Below are 15850 nucleotides of genomic sequence, written 5' to 3'. Positions count from 1 at the left end.
GTTTTTGATGTTGATGTACTTTTCCAACCAGAAACTACTAAGAGGAGAGGACAGAGGATGGATGGATGGATGGAGGGCTAAAGAAGACCCTTTAGGGACGACAGCCTTGTTTGATTTTTGAAAAGCACTTAAAGGCTGCTGCTTCTAGATGGGCAGATGATTAAGAATAACATTTTTCTCTTTGGAAAAAAAATTGTATCTGCAGCTGGATGCGTCAGCCCATCTGAGGAAAAATGGCCACTATGCCTGATTGCCAGTCCAACTTGGTTTATTTCATTTTACTGATCTTAATGTTCTCTGTTTTTAGCTCTGTAAAGCACTTTAAATTGGTCTATGTTTGAATGGTTGATTATATAAAAAATAAAAAATAAAAAAAAACTTTCCTTGCCCAGAGCAGAGTAAATAATAACTTTAGTTATATGGCACCTTTTAAAAACAGATGTTTACAAAAACTTTGACGGACAAAGTAAAGAAAGGAACTTGGGAAGATAACAAATGTAAAAAATCAACAGTCAGGCCAATCGAAGATAAGTCGAAGCATTTCAAACAAAAATCCAAGAAAAGGATCCAAACGCTAAAGATCAAGAAGCCGTTCATAGTAAGGACTACCATCAAAATAGTCACTCTCCAAAGGCAGCTCGAGCAATGCAATGAAAGAAATAAAAAAAATAAGGCAACAACAAATGACAAGAAGATAGGCTCTTCAATAGATGACATCAAACTACAGGAAATAAGAACAAAATAAAGATACAAACAAACTATTCAAAGATGGATAAATAAGACTGGACTACAGAAGAGGTACTAGGGATTGATTCAGTGAGTAGATGAAAAGATAATTGAAAAATTTGACATACATAAAACAGAGTTTTAAGAAGTCATTCAAAAGAAGTGAGTGATTCTACATGCCTCATCTCCTCAGGCAGATTGTACCAAAGTGGAAGGGCTCCCATGGTAAACTCCTGACCTCCTTTAGCTCTGACTGGACTTGTAAAAAACCGGAAGGCCCCACCTGAGATCTTATGTCACAAGATGGCTTATAAGGGGTCAGCATTTCAGAAAGACCCAGACTAGCTTTAAGCTGATTTAGACCCACTGAGTCCCTTTTTTTTTTTCTCACGGCAGATTCAGGGTCAGATCACTCTTTGTTTCATGTGCAGTGTAGAGCGGAGCACCAGGCCAATTCAACCCAATCAGCTGCTCCCGACCAATCGGATGAATCTCTGGCATGATTGATATTTTGGTTGTACTACTCCACACACTTGCAGAGTAAGAGCAAAGCCACCAGCAGATTCCCAACTTTAGGGACTTTACTTTCCTCATTGCTAATGTGTAAACTCTCAGACAGCATCTGAAATCACCATGGCAACAGCAGGCATGCCTGTTTGATGTGTCTTCCCCTCCTTAGCAAATATATGAATGAGAGAATCTGTCAGAAAATATCTAAAGACCTCAATCTGACAGGTTGGTTGGTGTTGGTGATGATGTGTGTGTATGTACAATTCTACAATTGACTTAGCAGATGCTTTTATCCAAAGTGACGTACATCAGAGAGTAAGTACAACACAAGCTAGATCTAGCTAGATCAAGGATCTAGAAAAAGGGAACAATGTCAGTAAGCGCTAACGATCAGCTTTGAGTCTGATTGGACACACAGGTGCTGACAGGAAGTGACCAGAGGCACAACATTGAGTGCAGTTCTTGAGAGCTCTAATCAGTATAGAAACCATCTTATAAGTCATTGTTATCAAAAACCATCGTCATTACCATCATCATCATCATCAATAATATGGAGACCATCATCATTAAGTTAGTAGGTATTCATGAAAGGGTTAGCTGGGTCTTTAGCTTTTTCTTAAAGGTGCAGAGGGACTCTGCAGATCGAATGGAGTTTGGAAGTTCATTCCACCACCGGGGGGCGACAGAGGAGAAGAGTCTAGTCAGAGACTTAGGACCCTGTTGTGAAGGTTGGATCAGACGCCTTTCATTGGCAGAGCATAGTGGGGGGAGGGAGTGTAGACCTAGATCAGAGAGTTAGTAAGTAAGGAGGAGCCGTTTTGGTCGCTCTTTTGTAAGCGAGCAGCAGAGTTTTAAGATAGAGAAAGTTATTACTCTCTGACAGCCATCTTGCATGTGACCCAAGAGAGAACTGTAAAATTAAGTATGGAGTTCCTGCTGGTGATATGTCTATATTTTGCTTCATATGTTTGATTAGTGAAAAAAGCTCTGTGCAGCTCTGGAAATGTTTGGTCCTAAATTATGTGTTGTAGAATAAAAGCGCTGTGTAAAGATGTATAGTCTGTCGACTGTCTGAAGATACTCGAGTCCCTGCATCACACATTTTGCTGCTCTCCCAAACCTTGTTGTGCATCCACCTGAGCTTTTCATGTTTATGTACTTTTCCAACCATGAAGCTACTAAGAGAAGAGGACGGAGGGCTGGAGGAGGCCCTTTAGGGACACCAACCTTGTTTGATTTCTGAAAAGCACTTATAAATGGCCGAAGGATGAAGAATAACATTTTTCTCTTAGGAAAATAAAGTATTATATCGGCAGCTGGATGCGTCAGCCCATCTGAGGAAAATGCCCACTATGCCAGATTTCTAGTCCAACTTGGTTTATTTTATTTTAATGATCTTAGTGTTCTGTTTGTTTGTTTTTTTTAAGCGCTGTAATTGCTTGATGCATGAATGGTGAGTTGTTAAAAACAAAAACTTGCCTTGCCCAGATGTCGAATGGGGATCAGATTAATTAATGGCACTTTTAAAAACAGATATTTACATTGCTTGCTTTGCCCAAGGAAGCAGAGTAAATAATACTAATAATAATACAAATAATGATAATATAAACTTTATTGATATGGCACCTTTAAAAAAAAATGTTTACAAAAAAACGTGGTCCTGTGTGGTACACGATTAATTGTACTTTTTATAAAGATCTCAAAACATTTGTGTGTTTTCACAATGCACGAGTGCAGTGATGAATACATGGGTGTACATTCTGTTTCTTTATGTTTATTCAGAAAACATTATGTACATGTTTTAATCCCGCATGCTACAGATTCCCAGGTTTGCAGCTCTGAAATAATAAAAACAATAATAGAAACAACCAAAACCAAAAAATACCTGGTCACCAGGGAAAATGTCATCCAGGCTTTAGACAGTGAGAAAGATAAGATATGGCTATTCAATTCAATTCAATTCAATTCAATTCAATTCAGAAAACTTTATTTGTCCCCGGGGGGCAATTCAAAGGCACACAGAGCAGTAAATTAACAACAGTGCAAGTAAACAAAACATTTTAACCTAAATATAAAGTGTCAATTTAAATACAACTTAAAGCTTAAACTTAAATTAAAATACAAAATATAAAAACAGTAGATATAAGTGGACAGTGATCGGACTAACAGATGTAAACAGATGTAACCAGAACTATGTGCAGTAGTGACCAGATGTAAACAGAACTATGTGCAGTAAACGAGAAATATATATATATAAACAGAACTATATGCAGTAAACGAGAAATAAATATATATATATATATATACAGTACTATGTGCAGTAGTGACCAGATGTAAACAGAACTATGTGCAGTAACGAGAAATAAATATATATATATACAGAACTATATGCAGTAAACGAGAAATAAATATATATATATATATATATATACAGTACTATGTGCAGTAGTGACCAGATGTAAACAGAACTATGTGCAGTAAACGAGAAATATATATATATATACAGAACTATGTGCAAGTAGGCAAATACTAAATGATAAGTTATTAAGGTGCATGGCGAGTAGTGGAACAACAGAACTAATATATACAATATAACTGTAAAGTAAAAATGAAAAAAATAAAGTGATCGTAGTGCAATGATGGATAAGAAACAACAGGAATAAAGTAACCAGAACTGTATGAATACTGATATAAAATGGATAGAATAAAGTGATGTAGTGCATGAGACCAGATAAAGCAGAGGCAGTTAAGGTGCATGTCAACTATAGGAAGTAAAAAAGCAAAGTTCACAGCTGAGAGTCTGCATTGGGTGAGAGGTGTTGGTGTCTGTTGGGGGGGGGTTAGGAGTTGAGGAGCTGGACAGCCCTGGGAACGAAGGTTGCTCTTCTCCTCTGTGTCCTGCAGCAGGGACAGCGAAGCCGGCGTCCTGAGGGGAGCCACTCAAACGCTGGGAAGAGAGCGTGTGAGGGGTCCTGCATAATCCGACCTGCTAGCCTGATTGTCTGTTGCTCATAGATCGATGTCAAAGTCCTTACAGGTAGTCCAATGATCTTATAGCAGACTGTGACCGTGCTCTGCAGGCGGTTTCTGTTCTGAGGGTGGTGGAGTGGAACCAGCAGGTTATAGAAAAAGTAGTAATGCTCTCAATGAAGGAGTAGTAGAAGATCAGAAGAATGTTACTGACTCCAAAGGAATTGAGCTTCCTTAGGAGGTATTTTCACTGCTGACATTTCCTGAGAATCTCCTGGAGAATCTCCTTGGAGGTGAATTTCAGCAGGCTGTCGAAGATGGTACCCAGGTACTTATACTCCTCTACTAGTTCGACAGGATTCCCATGGATTGTGGTGGTTGCTGATGCAGCCAGTTCCCTCTGCTTGTTGGAGAAGGTCACCACCATGTCTTTGGTCTTGCTCACGTTCAGTTCGAGGAGATGTCACACCACTCCACAAACTCCTAAAGAACTGGTCCATGGTGCTGAGAGGGGCCTGACAGCAGAGACAGGAGAACTGTGTCGTCCGCGTACTTCACCAGGTGACAGTTTGGCTGTGTGGTTCTGCAGTCATCGGTGTAGAGGATGAAGAGCAGAGGTGAGAGCACGCAGCCCTGAGGGGAGCCAGTTGAGGTGTGTTGGAGGTTGGAGAAGGTGTTGTTGACCAGAACTCTCTGTGATCTGTTGGTCAGAAAGTCCAATATCCACAGGATAAGCTGGTCGTTCAGATGGAAGCAAGTTGAAAGTTTGTCAGCCAGGATGTGAGGCTGCAGGGTGTTGAATGCAGAGGAGAAGTCTGCAAACAGGAGTCTGGCTGAGGTGTTGGGGCGCTCCAGGTGTTTGTGAACAGTATCTATAATGAATGTTTTTGCATCATCGACACCTCTGCCTGCACGATAAGCAAATTGTAGCGGGTCCATCTGGGAGTCGGTTTCTCTGATGATGTGTTGTTTTATGATCCTCTCCATGGCCTTCATCACCAGAGACATGAGGGCCACAGGCCTGAGGTCATTCAGTGATTTGGCGAGGCTTTTCTTGGGGATGGGGATAACTTTGGAGTGTTTCCACAGCTGGGGTACTGTGCTGCTGTCCATAGAGCTCTGGAACAGGGTCTGAAACACGCCCCCTAGCTGCTCGGCACAGTGCTTCAGGATGCGGCCACTGATGTTGTCTGGACCAGGTGAGCTGCTCTCACCACATCCTCCCTGCTGAAGGTGAGTGCAGAGTCACTGGGCTTGAGCATGGACACTGTTTCTTCCAGCTGTGTGGTGTTGTCCTTCTCGAATCTGGTGTAGAATGAGTTGAGATCGTTGGGGAGAGAAGTAGAGCTGCTGCCTGCAACCTGGATGGTTTTGATGTTGGTAGCAGCAGTGTTCACAGCAGCCATGTTTTTGAAGCCCTGCCAAGCTGAGCGGAGGTTCCCGTGTGAATTTTTACTCCACTTTGTTCTTGTACTTGAGTTTCTCTGTTTACCTCCTTTTTCTCCATTTCGGAGCCGGTGAAGAAGACCCTTTTCTTCTTGTTGAGGACCTCCTTGAGCTCTTTGGTGATCCAAGGTTTATTGTTGGGGTAGATTGTGACTGTTTTGGAGGGGATGATGTTGTCCACACAGAAGGAGATGTACGATGAAACAGTGTCCACATGCTCATTAATGTTGTTGGAGGGGGCTAAGAGGTTATCCCAGTCAGTGGATTCAAAGCATCCTTGTAGTGTAAGAATGCTTTCGTTGGTCCACTGCTTGATGTTCTTAACAACTTTCTTAACCCTCTTTATTACAGGAGTATATGCTGGAGCAAGCAGGACGGCGTGGTGGTCAGCAGAGCCAAGAGGGGGGAGAGCAATAGATCTGTATGCGTTAGGAACTGAACCATAGCATTTATCCAGTGTCTTCCCAAGGCGGGTGCTGCATGTAATGTACTGCTGGTAGCCTTTTAGTGCTTTTTCAGGAGAGCAATGGTTGAAATCGCCCAAGATGAATTTGGGAGAATCCGGTGATATGAGTTCCAGTTTATTTAATAAGTTTCTGATGTGTTCAGTGGCTGCGTTAGCTCTGGGGTGGATGTAAACCAGGATGAGAAAAAGCTGTGGAAATTCTCTGGGGAGATAGAAAGGGCGAAGGGAGACAGCCAGAAGCTCAATGTCCGAGGTGTACAGTTTCTCCCTCACGACGATCGTCGAGCACCAGCGTGTGTTTACATAAAGACACACGCCGCTGCCATGTTGTTTCCCAGTGAGCTCACTGTCTCGATCAAGTCTTAAGGGGGGGGAGAAGCCATTAACGTGCAGCGTGTTATCATCGTCGTTCTTATTTAACCACGTCTCAGTAAAAGCAAGAACAGAGGCAGTCCTGTACTCATGCATGTGGTCAATGTTGACCTGTAACTCGTCCGTTTTATTGCGGAGGGAGCGTACATTAGCCAGGATGATAGATGGAAGCGGCCGTTGTTTACATGTCTCCCGTTTGAGCCTGGCTCTGATTCCTCCCTTTCTCGTTCCCCTCCTGGTTACCTTGTTATTTTTGTGAGCGGAGTTGTCTTGGCTGACTGAGTTATCCCGGAGAATTTCTTCAGGAAGCATGTCTGTGTTGATGGCGTGATGAGTTTTAAATCCGAGCCGCAGCAGAATGTCTCTCGAGTATTGGTTCGCGACCCGCCAGGAACGTTGTTTCTGCTCGCAGTCACAAACTCCCAGAGAAGCCAAACGTGCAGAAATGTCCAAAAAAGAATTCGGGTATCCATGCCAATGGTAAATAATTCCGGGGGATGAAAAGAAAAGAAAGAAGAAGACTGCCGTGTGCTGTAGTCCGTTTGTCGCGGTGCTCACGGTTGTAAACAAAGAGCAGGGCTGCGAGAGGACGAGCGTGGGAAAAAAGAAAGTCTGCTTCGTCTGTGTAGTAGCGGTCAAAAGTTATAAAACACACTCTTCCTGTGTGTCCTCGGGAAAAAACATGGAAAACAATATATCTAAAGAAAAATAAACAGTAGAAAAACGTAATAAATGCTAAATAAACGCTAAATAACTGCTCTGTGAGCCGGCCGGTCTTCCGCACGAGCAGCGACCCGGAACCTATTGGCGCTCAGGTTGAGAATCCTCATCCTTCTCATCCGTATTCATCATTATCACCGCTAAATGAAGCACCTGATCTGATTGACGTTTGCTCTGTGGTTGCTCTACGTTCAACCATGGAGACCCAGGACTTACAGGTTTGGTAACACCACTTAGACAAACCACTCGCAGAACTACACAAACTCAGATTATGGTCTTTCGCATCAGTATCAGAATCAGAATTGGGGTTTATTGCCAAGTACATTTACGCATAAAAGGAATTTGACTTGGTGTAATGGTGCCAAACAATTAACAAGGAAATAAAGCAGGAACAACTTAAAGGTCCCATATTATGCTTCTGGTTTTATATGCTCTTTAGTGTGTTTTCCATGTCTCCTGTGCATGTTTAGGCACATCTATGTGCAAAAATTCAAAGTCGGCAGAAACGCGGCTTCTCCTACGTCCTCCTGTTAGCGGTAGCATTAGCTGCATGTAACGCTCGGTTCTAGCCCCCCTCGAAAAGAATTTGCCACTGCTGTGAGCCCTGCCAGCTCCCATGTTATACATCACCACTGTCTACCCCCTGAAACTCCTGTTATTACATCTGATGGAGAATCAGGGAGGAACTACTTTATCCACCATTCAGCCTCCCTGTGTTACACATGGCAGGTGAGGCATAACAACAGATTTTCGGATTTGTCACAGTGACTCCCTGTTCTCTAAATTAAAGGATGAACAGCTAATGTCTTTCCTTCACTTATTTTTGAAATCTTGTTTCATGGTGTGTGCGCATGTGTGTGTGTAGTAGCAGCATGCTCCTCCCACTGCCTGTGTGTTTAATAAAACATGTCTCCCTCTGCCTGACTGATCAGAAGCTCTATGTGCTCTGCTCATCCTCATCGTCTGCTGGTCCAGCACAAACACCTGCAGGTAAGAACACATGCACACACACATATTCTAAATGCTCTGTTATTGTCTTCACACTGCAGATACATATTATTCTGTTGTTTTAAATACGTGTTATTTTTACTTGTCAATTGTCTAATATTTTTCTGAACACATACATGAGAAATTGTACATTTGATCTGACAAAAAGGCATTTTGTCATTTTCTGTTCACATTTATTTTTAGCTTAACTCCAGTTCACTTTTTTCCCTTTTCAAATTATAATTCATTTGTCAGTTCCTCTAGTTCACCGAGTTGCTGATTTAACGCACAGTAGGCTCTCGAGCGAAACTTTAAATATATGAAACACATCTGTCGTGTGTTTAAATATGTAAAGGGTGCTACATTTTAAATATTGAATTAGGAATCAGTGAATTTACGACTGTGACAGGATAAGAAAGTTGCTTTGGGACATACACAAACATAGATTCATTCTTTGTGACTCTGATGTTAACAGCTCCAGTCTCTACAACTACAGCACATCAACATTTAACACGCGTGCGTGCGTGCTAAATGTTTTCTCACTCTGTCACAGAGCAAGGTAGCGTATAAGAAAGACTAAATGTTTTGATGTTGGCGTTTGGGTCGAGCTGAATCATCACAGGTTCATCTCATTCCCTCACCGCTGAGCTCTAATTAAGTCAAAAAATTAAGCTACCCCCCACACGACCGTTTTGAGACATTTGTCAGATATGAGAGCAGTTATCACGGCAGACCAACAGGTGTTGCAGCGACGGAAGTGGGCAAGCAAACTGCTTCAGATAGAAGTAAATGTACCCGACCTAAAAAACCTGGAAGGTGGTAAAACTAGGATCAATATTGGAGATGCTTTTGAAAAATGAAGAGGTTAGAACACAAAGGTTTACAGACAGATGTAGAGCTGGATAAACACTGAAGCTTCAGTGTCCACCACATGGTAACCCGCATGCTCATTAAACCGAGGGAGGAGGGGACAGGGGGGGGGACGGGGGGGAGAGACAGCTCTCTCCAGTGTTTTGAATTTGACAGCAGTACCCATTTATACGCTACATTTCAGGGTTACAAATTGCTCCTTTAATGTGCTGAAGACAAGAAGAGAGAGACCTGTGTCGGGACAGTAAACAGCAGTGTTGTAATGTTGTTAAATTAGATGTGGTGGATTGTTTTTGACTCTGTTCATCGGTCCCCTTTTTTTCTCAACAGCCATGATGAATGTAGGAATCCCTTTGTTAGTTCTTCTCCCTGCTGCTTTGTCCCTGAGTCTGCCCATGAATTTAACAGTAACACACACACACACACAATCTTGAACAAACTAACATGAATTTTGCTGTAAAATCTCTTGCAGATTTCAGGTAACATTCAAATCTGTTGGATTGTTTCTGATCACAGAGAGCTGAGGGTGAAGCTCTTCCATCAGACAGTATGCCTCCCCCCTTGAGCAACCACACTCAGGCTCCAGTGCCCCCATCAGGGCTGCTGACCAACTACAACCAATCCCAGGAGGACGCAGAGGCTGGAGGCTGCCACCTGAGCCAACTCCTGGTCAGGCTTAAGCCCAGGAAAGGTGAGCTTGGTCTCTCTCTTTCACTCACTACATAACCCCTCTCCCTGACAGAAGTTTGTTTTTCTCATTTATTAATAACATTTTGTACATTTTCAATTTCAAGGACACAGATCACAACTATCCAAACAGTTAAAAAAAACTCTTTCAAAAGAAAACAGCAAGGCATTTTGCAAACAAATTTGATAAATTCATCTTCACTGTTTGTCAGGCTGTTGCGGAGAATTAATTCCCACTGCAGCAATTCAGGGTTCAATTGCCAACACCGCTTTTTTATTTGTTTAACACATTTGTTTGTGAATCAGGGGCTGAAAACTGGCCCGTCAGCAATAATATCTGGCCTGCAAGATTATTTCAATTGTGACTTTTATGCATTTCATTATTTACTCAACAACACCACAATTATAATCAGTGGCAGACACAAACATTCCCGTCTCACTGAGTGCACAGATTTGTAAACTGTGTGCACGTATTTCCAATGCAAAAGCCTGGCTACGGATTTGCAAATGGCTTTTTTGTTGTTTTCTTCCATGAAATATGCAACACAACTAAGCTCTCATTTTCAAGTTTCCTTTGTGACTCTGTTATCACAACTAGTGAGCGTCGTGTGGGGGAAGCCTGTTATCAAGACGCAGCAAAAACCAAGAAAGTAGAATCACATCATGTATCAGAGAGATGGAGAGACGCCAGTCTTCACATACTAAGCCTGTGGTTATGCATGCTGAAGCCAAATCAAATTGTCTGCTGTGACGGTGCTTTATTTCAGCACTAGGCGCTGTCTACTGTCTGCAGCGCTGCACTCACACTGTTCTGTGGCTTGAATGTTTGTGTCTGTCACTGATATTATTTGCAAAGTGAGAGCTCAAATTAGATGTGTTATCTTGTTTCACAGGAATTGGTTTGTTGCAGATTTTTAGAAATTGTAAAAATTAGCTGATTCTCCTTTTTCTTTTTCTTTGGTTGAAAGCCAAAATGTTCCCAAAGGGGGGGAAGTTAAGTTTTAGGAACCGGTGCATTTTCCATTGTTTCCATCTGATCATGAGGTAGGGTGAGGTGACTTCACGTAAGGTTGTGAGGGTTGCCTCCATGCTCCATCGTTTAACACTGATTAACAAATGTATTTAAATGTAAGTAAGGTGTCCACTGTTACTACAATATCATCAAGTATTCTGCAGGATCACACAGTAATGACACACTCATTAAACATTGGCGCCTACAACCACGCTGGAGAAACATACATACAATATTTTATGTAATTCATCAAAATTCTTCAAGGTTCCTTCAGGGTCTAACTTCTCTCCATCAGCTCTGCTGCTACATTTAAAAAGATTGAGGCTCACACCAGCGCCCCCCGGGAACATGGCGCCCTAGACAAGAAAAGAAAAAAAAAAAAAGTTTGACAAAGCAAATGTTTTTCCTTGTCCTCAGTGTCGTCTCGTTCTCTTCCAGTGTCTGCCCACCCAAACAGAACCTCCCTGACCAGCAGAGGCAGTAGTCCGGCCCCTGGTTCTGCGATACAGGACCCCGATTGTGCAATCGAGTACAAATGTTACGCCTTTTTTTCAAAGATATCTACATTTATTTTAAAGAAAATCAAAAATAAGTCTGTCGTGTCTAATGTTGCCTTTGTTGTATTTTTTTTTGCTGTTTTTGCGTTTTTTGTTGTTGCCGCTAACGCTGCTCTGTTACTGTCAGTTTGACAGTTTGGATGAAGGTCTGTGCTCATGGTGGACTAATGTTGGGTCTCTGTGAATACAGTAAGAGGGAGTACAGTCTAGACCTGCTCTTTTTGTAAAGTGTCTGCAGATAACATTTGTTATGAATCAGCGCTGTACAAATAAAGACTGATTGATTAGTCCTCTTAGGGCGCACTCACAATAGGCCCAGTTGCCCACTGCCATGCTGAAGCAACATTTCGCCCTCTCCATTCCCCAGCCGACGGTCACTCACGTTGCTTAAGGGTCTGGGCACGGTTATCTCTTGTACCTACATCATCACCAAATGTGCAGTGCTGCTGGAGCGCATTTGAACAGATTAACAGGTTGATCTTCATATACACTTTTTTTGAGAGCTTCAAGATCGGACCATCACTAAAGTGTCATGCAAAAGACTTTAAAGGTGGCTTGATTGATTCACGACATCAACTCACTAAGGATTGTTTTCTGTCACTGTGTAAAATGACAGAACACACTCCATATTAAAATTTCCAGTGAAGGTCAAATAGCTGCTAAAGACTGACTGTCACATTGTGTCTTCTTTTGAATTGTTATGGTCAAGTCTCTCTTCCCCTGCTCAATTTCAATGATATGAAAAATATGCAGCACTTTTCTTTGTCCTTTCATGAATGGGACCCTTTTTTGTTTTTCTACTTTTTTCACTCAGGATTTTGATTTGAGTTATTTTACACAACTTACATTTGTTGAAATTATGCACCTTCACTTTTTACAATACATTGTCTGAGAAAGTTAGGACTAGATTCTGGTTCAGATGAAAGTTATTCACAAAGCGTCTTAGCCCTTAATAGAGCTCCTTGCTATAGGATCTTTTAAGTTAAGTTAGGCGCTCTCTTAAGAGGATTTTCTCAGATCTTTTGTAAATAAGGGCCCTGGACTTTTGAGGGGTCAAACGAGCTTGGGCACGGCATGGACTGCCAAGTGTGAGTGTGCACTTAAACTCTCAGGAAATAAAGCCTATTTTTGTACATTTACAGTAGGGGTACAGTTGCTTGTCACACTTAAAGGTACAGATGACGTACCTTTGACATCTTAATGGTACCCTAGTTGTTTGTACCTTTAAGAGGCCAATCTCTCTCTAGTGACTACTTTCTACCTGAATACATCAGTATGAACCTTTACAAAGGGTTCAACAACGACTTGAAGAGGGTGCTTTGTATAGTTGGTTATTATGAAAAAAAAAATGTACTCATAAAAGAAAAGAAAAACATTGATCACACTTAAAAGAATGTATTGAATCCTTTTCATTTGACCATGTGAATGTCATTTTTAAACAGTGTCAAACTGTCATATAAGCTATTTTCCAAAGATAAAGTGTTATTTGACTAGAAGTCCATTCTTGATGCATCTTGAAACTTTGCATGAAAGTAGCTCGGTCTTAGGCAAAGCTGTGTTTTGAATGCATATGTCTTACTGCTGAACTCTGCACATTTATGGAGTGATGTCATTTCTGCTTGTCATGGTCTGTTTGCTATTTTTGTGAAACTTGTTAAAGAGATTGTGTATCTCAATGGAAATATTCTTGGATAATAAATGTCAAAACTGAATTAAAATAAAATATTTGTTTGCAAACAGCACAGTGTTAACTGTCACTTCAGACAAATGTTTTAACAGCCTTGTCCAGGGGTCGACAAACTTTTCCAACAAAAGAGTAATTTCCCCGACCTTCTCCTTCAACAATCTGTTCATATTTAATTGGAACAATGGTGTAAAGTTGCAGTTTTCATAATTGCTTGTTTAAGAAAATAGACAATGTTTCACACCTTACCTGTTTGTTTCGGTTAAAACAAACTCGATTCGTTTTGTCAAATTAGTGTAGGTTTGAAAACTGTCAGTTTTTAGCTGGTGTGGATGAAACTACCACACCTAGATTGCTTGAAACGGTGGGTCTCGGTCTGCTGTCTTTATAGACTCTGGTGCGGCTCACCTCTTTATTCATCATGCTGAACACGTTGTTAAAACTTGTTAAAAATCAGCAACGCATCTACTGACCGGAAGTCTGTTTTATCATTATCACGATTATTTACACAACTGCCGTTTATAAATATTAATCATGCTAGAAAACCGCTAGAAAGCTGCGATTCCGACAATGTAATCCTTTTCAAGATCCAACCACCACAGCAGCCACAACCTACGCAGCTGTCAAAAGTTTTACTGTACGTTCCAGATCAAAATAATCCAACAAAACCGTCCTGCTGCTGCTTGTTCAGCCGGGGTCCCTACGATCCAAACCCAGCTAAGATTTAATCACATTACAGCCATAAAGAACCATGTATTGATTCAAATTTCCCATCGCTTTTCACAATATGCCTCTGTATTTTCTGTTATATTTAAGATGAATTTGAATTTTTCAATTGAGATACATCTAAAAAGTGGCTGCATTCTGATCTTTGAGTGACACCTCATTTAGCACGTTACGACTTTCCATTAATTTCCCAGTCTATAATAGCCAGTGAGAGCACAAGATGAAAAAGAGGAGAGGTAGGGGAAGGAACTGGTTTTGGGTGCATCCCCTCAACCGGTAATGGAGAGACAAGGAGATTTTCCATCACCTTGTTTCTGAGCTGAGGCTGGACAGCCATCATTTCTGGATGAGTGCTGAGCAGACGGATGAACTTCTGACCCTCATTGGCCCTGAACTGACCAGACAGTCTACAACCTACAGAGCTGCCATAGCACCAAAACAGAGACTGGCTGTTGGACTGAGGTAAGCATCCAACTATGTAGAGTATCATGAATATAAAGAACAATTAAAATCACTGAGCAGATGTGTAAAACTTTTCAATTACACAATTGACACCCACATGTTAAAACACTTTTAAATAATACAAATAAAAGAGGAATTTTCAAAAGACATTTATAACAAAAAGTATTATATTAAATGCACATAGCCTACACAAAAAATATTTCCTACTTTCTAAAATAAACACCTTTAACATACAATTTACAATTTTACCAATCTGTGTAAAAAGACTCCCCACTGCCCTCTTCTTCCCATTGTTGATCAGAGCTCTAAGCTTGAAGGATGACAGGACACTAATATCCCAATTAAGCTGGCATGGAGTGCAGGGCAGCATGAACAAAAAGTAGTTTTAAGTAGGCCTACCTGTGTGTAGAAAAAATAATATCTGATTTATGTTCAAGGCCAGATATCTCACAGATGTTCTCATAAACTAAAACTAAAATACATGCAGACAAAACCTAAGAGCCCTAGCAGCACAAAATAATAATGTGAAGTTACATCTGTGATGATGTCTCATGTCTTAATAATTGTGAACTGTATTGTAGCTATACAGGTGAGCTATATGAGAACGAGAGTGATCTGAATGAGAAGTAAGGCTCGACATCAAAGCCCTCCTGTGATGCCCATACAAGGTTCAGACAGAATGCAGGAGTTTATGTTTTTGTAAGTTTTGTAAATTAAAAAAACAACAACAAATGACCCAATGTTGAGTGCCTAGGGCTTCTTTCTGGTTGTCAATACCTTCAACATAGTTTGAAATGTACAACTATTGTACAGAAGTTTAAAATTAGGGCATTGTACAAACCTAATCGATGATGCTGTAAATGTTAGAACATCTGTTTTTTGTTAAAGGTGACTCTCTTCCTCAACACTTGTACATGCTGACAAAGAGGCTCAAATGATTTTTCTGCTTTTTAAAGTTACCTCCCTTCTTTTACCTGTTCTGTTCTGTACCTGTCCATGTGCATCTGCTTTAAAGTAAATGAGGTCGTTTCCTACCTCCTTGCCTCTACTCACCACGTCCGTGCCCAAGCGGTCATCCCCCCCGGTGACTGGGGGGCGTGCAGTTCACCCCTCACCCCGCAGTGAGGTCTCCGGTTCGGGCCCACAAACCACAGCTGATCCGCTCTAATCGAGGCGCCACTCTCCACAGTCCAGCTGCAAACATTTCGCCATGCTCGTCCTGCACACTTTGCGGTTCAAACCTCCTGGTCCACCACCATCCGGCCTCTTTGATTGTCCCACATTGGGACCGGTGACACCTTTAATCCGGGATACGGAGCCGTCTTTTTAAAGTAGGCCTACTGATCGACTGCAAAAAAAGTTTGATCTCTGAACCGACTCCCTCTTTCCTTCCATCATGGTGTTTCAGCAGGTAGTTCAGTCTCAACACCTGGCTACAACCTGTGTGCTCCTCAAACAACTTAGTTTTTATTGACACTTGTAACCTTTTTCTCTGGAGTGTTCGTGCTTTTTTTTTTAGCAGAGATATCCACACAAGTCTCCAAGGCCCACACGATTCAAACATTTTCTATAGCAACAATGTCGGTAGACGCACATGACCAATTATCCCTGCTGCACACCTGTAGCTCTCTCTCGCTCGCTCGCTCTCTCTCTCT

Source organism: Labrus bergylta, chromosome 11 (assembly GCF_963930695.1).
Source record: "Labrus bergylta chromosome 11, fLabBer1.1, whole genome shotgun sequence".
NCBI classification, from domain to species: Eukaryota; Metazoa; Chordata; class Actinopteri; order Labriformes; family Labridae; genus Labrus; species Labrus bergylta.
Note: the sequence above shows the minus strand (reverse complement) of the source record.